The 7,680-nt window shown below is 41.5% G+C and overlaps 1 pseudogene; it reads right to left on the bottom strand.

Annotated features, from left to right (window-relative positions):
- Nucleotides 1-2,497: 2,497 nt before the first annotated feature.
- Nucleotides 2,498-7,384, bottom strand: LOC149028503 (autophagy-related protein 2-like; annotated as a pseudogene).
- Between the last annotated feature and the right edge of the window lie 296 nt (nt 7,385-7,680).

Here is a 7,680-nt window from a genome sequence, read left to right as displayed (position 1 = left end):
CCATTATGCTATTGCGGGCAAGGAGGATGTTGCTCCTCACTTCAAATACAAAAAAATCCAGGTCGGAGATTTTATAGGTGCCCAAATGGTGTAAAGCATCCATTTTCTTTTATTTGGGTAGATCAGATGTGTGGCAGTGAAGCAGCAACGTATGTACATTCTACAGCTTCAACGTCTTACGAAAGTGTGAATAGTCGAGGACATGAGGTGAGATTGCCACCAAAATTTGACGACCGACGTCGCAATCCGATGAATTTGGATGCTGCAAGGCGAACCCTTAATCATCAACGGCAAAATCAAAGACTGTTGGACAAAATTACATTGGAACATCTTGTAATTTTGTTCTTATGTGTTTGGCTATTCTTACTTTCTTGTTATGTACTTTATTCAAGAAACATTTAACCCCCGTACGTTCAATGTCACTACTGTAACATATACGGTAGGACAATAGTAAACTGGATGGGTAGTTCAGTACTTTATTTCAAAAAAATGTACTCTATCTATGTCAAACACTTATCACAATGTATTTGAAGGGTTGGAAGTAGTTGTCAAAACAAGTTCACCTCTAATGTATGATATTGTACCGAATCAATTATATAATACGTTGATATATATTGTCCATATGAGAGTTAAGCGGTGATGAAACACATAATTCAACCCATATATGGTTTAAATTTTTTAAATTATTGATTCCCTTTTATTAGTGTTACATCTGTGGCTTTAAACATTACTGTAAGTCTTCAATTTATAATTTCAGTGACTATAACAGTGTGATGGAACATATTAATTTGACTACGAACCCAAATCAATTCACCGCCATTTTGTTATGTGAACACATACCAAAGGGAATGATTCTCTTTTAAACGGCAGCAACCCGTTTCGTCTGGGAACACAGAGGCAAATGGGCCGATTCCCTTTAAGGGGAACCAGCCCGTTTCGTATGTGAACACAGAGGGGCGGAGGCAAAGCCTCCCTTTAAGGGAACCAGCCCGTTCGGCTGGGAACACGGAGGCAAATGGGCCGTTCCCTTTAGGGGGACCAGCCCGTTCGTATGGGAACACGGGAGGGGATGGGGGTTCCTTTTGGGCCGCCGTTCCGATGAGGCCGGTTCCCTTGGGGGAACCAGCCCGTTTCGTATGTGAACACAGAGAGCAAATGGGCCAGTTCCCTTTTAAAGGGAACCAGCCCCTGTAATCTGATGAACACAGAGGCGAAACGGGCCAGTTCCCTTTTAAAGGGAACCAGCCCGTTTCGTCTGGGAACACAGAGAGCAAATGGGCCGATTCCCTTTTAAGGGGAACCAGCCCGTTTCGTATGTGAACACAGAGGCAATGGGCCGTCCCTTTAAAGGGAACCAGCCCTTGAGGCCGATGAACACAGAGAGCAAACGGGCCGATTCCCTTTTTAAAGGGAACCAGCCCCGTTCGTCTGATGGAACACAGAGAGCAAATGGGCCGATTCCCTTTTAAGGGAACCAGCCCCCTTTATTGTGAACACAGAGGCGAAATGGGCCGTCCCTTTTAAAGGGAACCGCCCGTTCGTCCCGATGACACAGAGACAATGGGCCGATTCCCTTTAAGGGGAACCAGCCCGCTTTCGTTGTGAACACAGAGCCCGAGAGCGGGCGGTTCCCTTTGAGGGAACCAGCCCGTTTCGTCCGATGAACACAGAGAGCAAATGGGCCGATTCCCTTTTAAAGGGAACCAGCCCGTTTCGTCTGATGAACACAGAGATCAAATGGGCCGATTCCCTTTTAAAGGGAACCAGCCCGTTTCGTCTGATGAACACAGAGAGCAAATGGGCCGATTCCCTTTTAAAGGGAACCAGCCCGTTTCGTCCGATGAACACAAGAGAGCAAATGGGCCGATTCCCTTTTAAAGGGAACCAGCCCGTTTCGTCTGGATGAACACAGAGAGCAAATGGGCCGATTCCCTTTAAAAGGGAACCAGCCCGTTTCGTCTGTGAACACAGAGAGCAAATGGGCCGATTCCCTTTTAAAGGGAACCATCCCGTTTCGTTGTGAACACAGAGAGCAAATGGGCCAATTCCCTTTAAAGGGAACCAGCCCGCTTCGTCCGCGAACACAGAGAGCAAATGGGCCGATTCCCTTTAAAGGGAACCAGCCGTTTCGTCCCGTGAACACAGAGAGCAAATGGGCCAATTCCCTTTTAAAGGGAACCAGCCCGTTTCGTTCCGTGAACACAGAGACCAAATGGGCCGATTCCGTTTAAAAAGGGAACCAGCCCGTTTCGTCTGTGAACACAGAGAGCAAATGGGCCGATTCAACATTTAAAAGGGAACCAACCCGCTTCGTTTGTCAACACAGAGAGAAAATACGTTGACGAACTTTAAAAGGGAACCAAGTACTTTCTTCATGAGAACACATACACCAATGGGGTTGGTTCCCATTTCATCCGGAGATCAAAAAGTATCAAATTCCCCGTACGAAAAATAAAAAAGGGAACTAGCACATTTTCACGTTCATACAAAAGAAAAAATAACACTTTGAATAGGCGAAAATGCCGTTCACATATGAATGTATGCTTTATTTGCATTGTAACAAAAATGCGTGAACCTGTCGGTGCGGCAAGATATTCAATTCACTTGTTAACAAAGAAATTAACCGATCGGACAATGTAGTCAAATACTAATGTGAATGTGTTGTTTCATCTAAGTCCATGTAAGAGAATTTATTTACATTAACTCCGGGGATATAAAAGAAAAGAATCCAGTCAGTGAGAAGGTTTAGTGAACATATTAAAATGGATCCTAGATCAACTCAGAGGGGTAACAACGAATTGCACACATAGAAGAATCAGCTGTGGTGCCTTTCATGGGGTGGTGATTCAACGTGGTGTTGTATCTGGCCACAGAGTGCAACACAAGTGCTGATCAAATATCCACAAGACAAATATTGAACCACATAAGGTTTTCCATGGAGGTTCAACTTTCTCTCCTCTGTGTGTCACCATCAGATTCACCACCTATCATAGAGAAACAAGGTAACCAGTACTAAATTGTTAGTACACGTAATGAATAGAAAAATCCAGTCAGTCTGAAACAGAATGTGTCCGTATTAAAGAAACGCCTGCAACAGCAGAAGAACATTCTCACCACAATATCAAAGAAGAACATAGTCACCCGGGCCGATTCCCCTGCTGGTAACTGAACATGTGTTAGCAAAAATTGGATTTTATAAATTAGACATATTGGAAGTATCATAATTGTTTCACTATGGCATTGAACATAATGATTTCTTCTATATTTGATAATTAGGTTGCTTTTTAGTTCCTACTTCTTAATACCAGACCACGAAGGATGACAATATTGCATGGCAACAAGGATTCCTGATCAATGCAAGAAAACAAAAGACAATGTGTAACAACTATAATGAAGTCATTGTTGGAGGAAAGGCATGGTTGAAAGGGGTTGGTTCCCTTTAAAAATACGACATTTGACGATGTTGATCCTTGAATAAATATATTGGAGAAAATAAGTGATGCTCCTACTTATCACCCAAATAGTAGATATCATGGTTTACCGCTGAATTAAACAAACTTTGTGAATGACAGACCAAAACTGGCAAGTTTAATGCAGTAATGCGATGAATAAGCTCAACCAATTGAAATAGCAAGAAAAGGGCAAAAAGGCCAACAATCACAATAACCGTTTGGATATTTGAAGATGGGGATAATACAATCCTAAACTGTAAGTTTGTAAGTCAAATAATGACACTAATGTGAGGAATGGATATTGGAACTCCAAATATAGACAACAAATACTAGTCATAATACCAATGATTCAATATTCTCAAGCAACAGGTGCAGACAATTAGTAGACTGTACAATGAAAAAGAAACATATAAAACCACCTGGAAATAAGGAAGCAATGCCTCTTCTACGATAGCACTCCCACCAAACTGACTGGTCTTCTCTGGAGGCATTTTTGACTCATCAAAATCCTGAGCCACATTTGGAGACTGGTCTGTTGATGATCCTTTAACCCCAAAGAAGATGATTAGAAAATCAAGTTGATCTTCATGAAGATGCACTAGCATAGGAAGGAATGCGATGGTTAACCTGGATCGAAAAACCAAAACATAGCCATGCTTCAGAAACTTATAATCAGTTCACTGTCTACTGGACAACGAGGTTGGAATCTATATTGTACATCCAAAACTATTGTCATGGTTTTCACTAGGTCATATGGTACTCTATTATTGTTGTAAATGGAATCTGAAATCCAATTACACTAGCACATTAAGGCCAAAAGTTGAAGGTCATAAATCACTACTCTTAATCTAGGGCCTTCTAGGATCAAGATTCCAATTAAAATGCTTCAGGTGTTTTAATGATGCAAAACACAAAACAAGTTCAATTCGAAATAGCCATTACTGTAAACAAGAATCCAATACCAATTCAAGCCATTATTGCACAACAGATTATCTTTCATATGCCAACTACCCCAATGAGGAACATTTAAGTATCTAAGCAAAAGATTTGAAGTAGAGGCTTTCAAGAGAAAACCTACAAAGTTAAGAGCCGCCCAAGATTGATTTTTATATGACATAATGCATTGAAAAATGTATTTAACCATATTAGTTATTGAGATGATGCCTCCAAGGTTCCAATGATGCAAAGTATTTATTATACCGTTTTTATAAAAGGACAAATCAAAAGGACCCCAAAAAAAATTAAACCTCACAAACAGATTGTGAAAGGGATCATGGCCAAAATGGTATTTTGTTTTACGGTTAATGTTATTTACGTCTGTGTTTTCTTCTACGGTCAAACAATTCGACTTTTTATGTTACATTTGGCGGGGCTAGGAGTAGAACCAAGGCTAGGGATAGGGACAGGGGCAACTGTCCCGACCTGGCCTAATCAAAGAATATCGTGCGAGTTTGGGCTTGCTTGGCTCGATCTGGGTTCAGGAACAAAGACAAGAATTTTAGGCCTTGAGTCAAGGCCGAGGCTGGAATGGGCTTTTAGCTAAGAGCATTTGGGGCTGGATTGGGTTTTAAAAAAGCTAGACCAGCCTTGTCCTGATGCAGCCCCATATTCATGTTTTTATCATTACTTAAAACCCGGAACCGCTGGTAAATGCCTCAAAAATTGCACTTTACAGATGAAATTTTAAATTAAATATATCCAGCATCAAAGAGGTTAAAAGCTAAGTTGAGAGCAGAGAATAAACGAAAAATCTAAATCTGAACATACCGGTACTCCTCAACAGGAGTAGAAGGATCTGGTATGACAGATTCCAAATCCAACCTGAAAGCTTTGGCAGAGGACTCTCTAGGGTGATCCTTTGAATGATAATCTCCTAAAACCTTCAACATTAAAAGGATAAGCATTATTCAAATGTCTGAATCCTATAAATGAGAGTGTCAGTATAAATTAAACTTCAAGCATAAAATGTCATAGAGCTATACCAACTTCCAGGGTGCTCTCTTGCTGCTATCAAGAAGATGAAAATCCTGAACTGAAAGAGAAAGTTTTGACATGCATATTTCACCATCAGGAAACATATCATACCGAAGATCCATCTTACATAATTCAAGCTCTAAACAAACAGTAGCATCTCTGCCACTTGTATTCATGGTGCTTGTGGTAAGCAGTGCACTCCTCCCTGAGTCATCCCAGTCAGTCCCATCATACATTCGCCACCTCATGCCAATATTCTTGAGAAGTAGTCTTCCCTTTGCCTTGGAGATTCCACCAGAACTTGTAGATGGAACCTCACTTTCTAAGAACTGGAATTCTTCAGGATGGTCACCTACATGTGAAATATGGTTTTCTAAAATTATCAGTGAGGTATCCTGATACCATCCACTACTTCCATTTCCACCTTGGGCCACACTGCTTGATTTGTATCCAGCATTCTGAGGCAAGGACTGGTTGGTTGCAGATAACTCTGATGGAGGGCATGATTCGGATAAGTAATAGCCTTCTCTAAATTCTGGAAAACCCTCACCATGTAGGGATGATGCATGAGGGATTCCCACCCCTCGTCCTGACATTGATTCATTAAAAGATAAACATGTGAAAAAGCTCCAGCATGACACATATGTAAATCATCTCCAACCAGCGCTCCATCAAGGGAAAAACAGAATTGGGATCCACAGGTATTACATGTGCTTGAACTGATCTTGTCAACATGAAATGCATCCTCACATATCTCATCCATCAGACCCACCACAGAACCACAGTTTGAGTCTAGACTTGAAGCATGGTTTCCAGGAGGTGATGAGGCAGCACTGCCTTCAGAGATTATTGTCTCAGAAATCAAATCATCCCTATCAAGTGCCTGCTGAACATCATTCCACCTAGACTGCAAATGCACAACTGATTCATCCACATCAGGTGCAAAAAGGTGCTGCAGTTGAGCAACCAAATGAAGAAGACCAGGATGTTGTATCATGGCAAGTCTCCAAGTTAATATGAGATTCAGAACATTCTACTTCCCATAAGAGGCCATTCTTACAGTTTGTTCTCAACATTGCTTCTACAAGTGCCTCCCTAGCCACTTTAACATAACCCATCTTGCGAAGATGTTCCACACTGTAGGTACTTTTAGCATTCTTGGATCCAGATAATGCACAAAGAAGAAGCCCTAGATCTTGCACCCTTATTTTGTAATCACTGTCTATAGAATTTGACGTAGTTTGATTAGAAATATTCAATGAAGCAGCAGTCAAGCGGACATGCCACATACGGTTCTCCCGACTCTTCACGGTCACCAAATTTTTTATGTAGGGCTCCAACTCAAAGCAAGCATCCACCAAGTTAAAGGCAAAAGTCACTTCATAAGGTGAATCATCCACAACCGATTCCTTGTTTGAGTTCTTTGCTCTGTGTCATCGAAAGGTAAGCTGAAAAACTAGGTTATTGAATTCAACCAATCCAAACGACCACCTGGTGCACCTCATTGTACAGCTCCCGATGGTTATAGACGTAATACATTGGAAACTCTGGGGTCCCGTAAGTGCCCAACAGCAGTACCAGCAGAACCAGCAGATAATACATTAGCACCTTCACCATCACCACGGCCAATTGTAGAGTTGCTACAAGAGATTAGCAGAAGCTCCTTAGATGGAGCTCCCGTGATTTATCCCCAAAGTCCACATTCCATGGCCCAACCAAACAAAATTTAGCATCACTAATCCCTCCAATATTTGCAACAGATAATAACTCAAACTTCTGTACTTTCAACTTCAAACTATAACAGAGCCTGGAAGTTCCGTCTGCACGGAAGATTTATATCCTCCACCTTATCTTATCCACATCAATCAGTATTTGACTGATTCACATTCAGCAAGGATCGACAATTGTTCTGCTTCTCTCCTTGGATTGTCACATGGAGCAGTGATATCACTAGCCATGAATGTTAAACCATCTAAAATCTGACTAAGACAATGTATATCCTTATCTCGAGAATTTTAAGGTGGATTGAAACCGAGGATGGAAATGCGGGAAAAATGCGAGCTCCAAAATCATCTCTTGTAGTGTAGGAGAATGTGTATTCTCCACATCCTTCATATGTGGTTGGGATGCAAATTCGAACCACAATCCATCACCTTATTTCAACTCATTGAACATCGGGCGTGAGCTATGACCGACCTTCTTTCTGCCATCCAAGGACCAGTAATAGGACCCTCCTGCCAAGACATAGTAACGC

This window comes from Hakea prostrata, chromosome 1, assembly GCF_041222555.1.
Source record: "Hakea prostrata isolate BN-2017 chromosome 1, UWA_Hpros_2, whole genome shotgun sequence".
Lineage (NCBI taxonomy): Eukaryota > Viridiplantae > Streptophyta > Magnoliopsida > Proteales > Proteaceae > Hakea > Hakea prostrata.
Note: the sequence above shows the minus strand (reverse complement) of the source record. Positions and strands in the feature narration are given on the sequence as shown.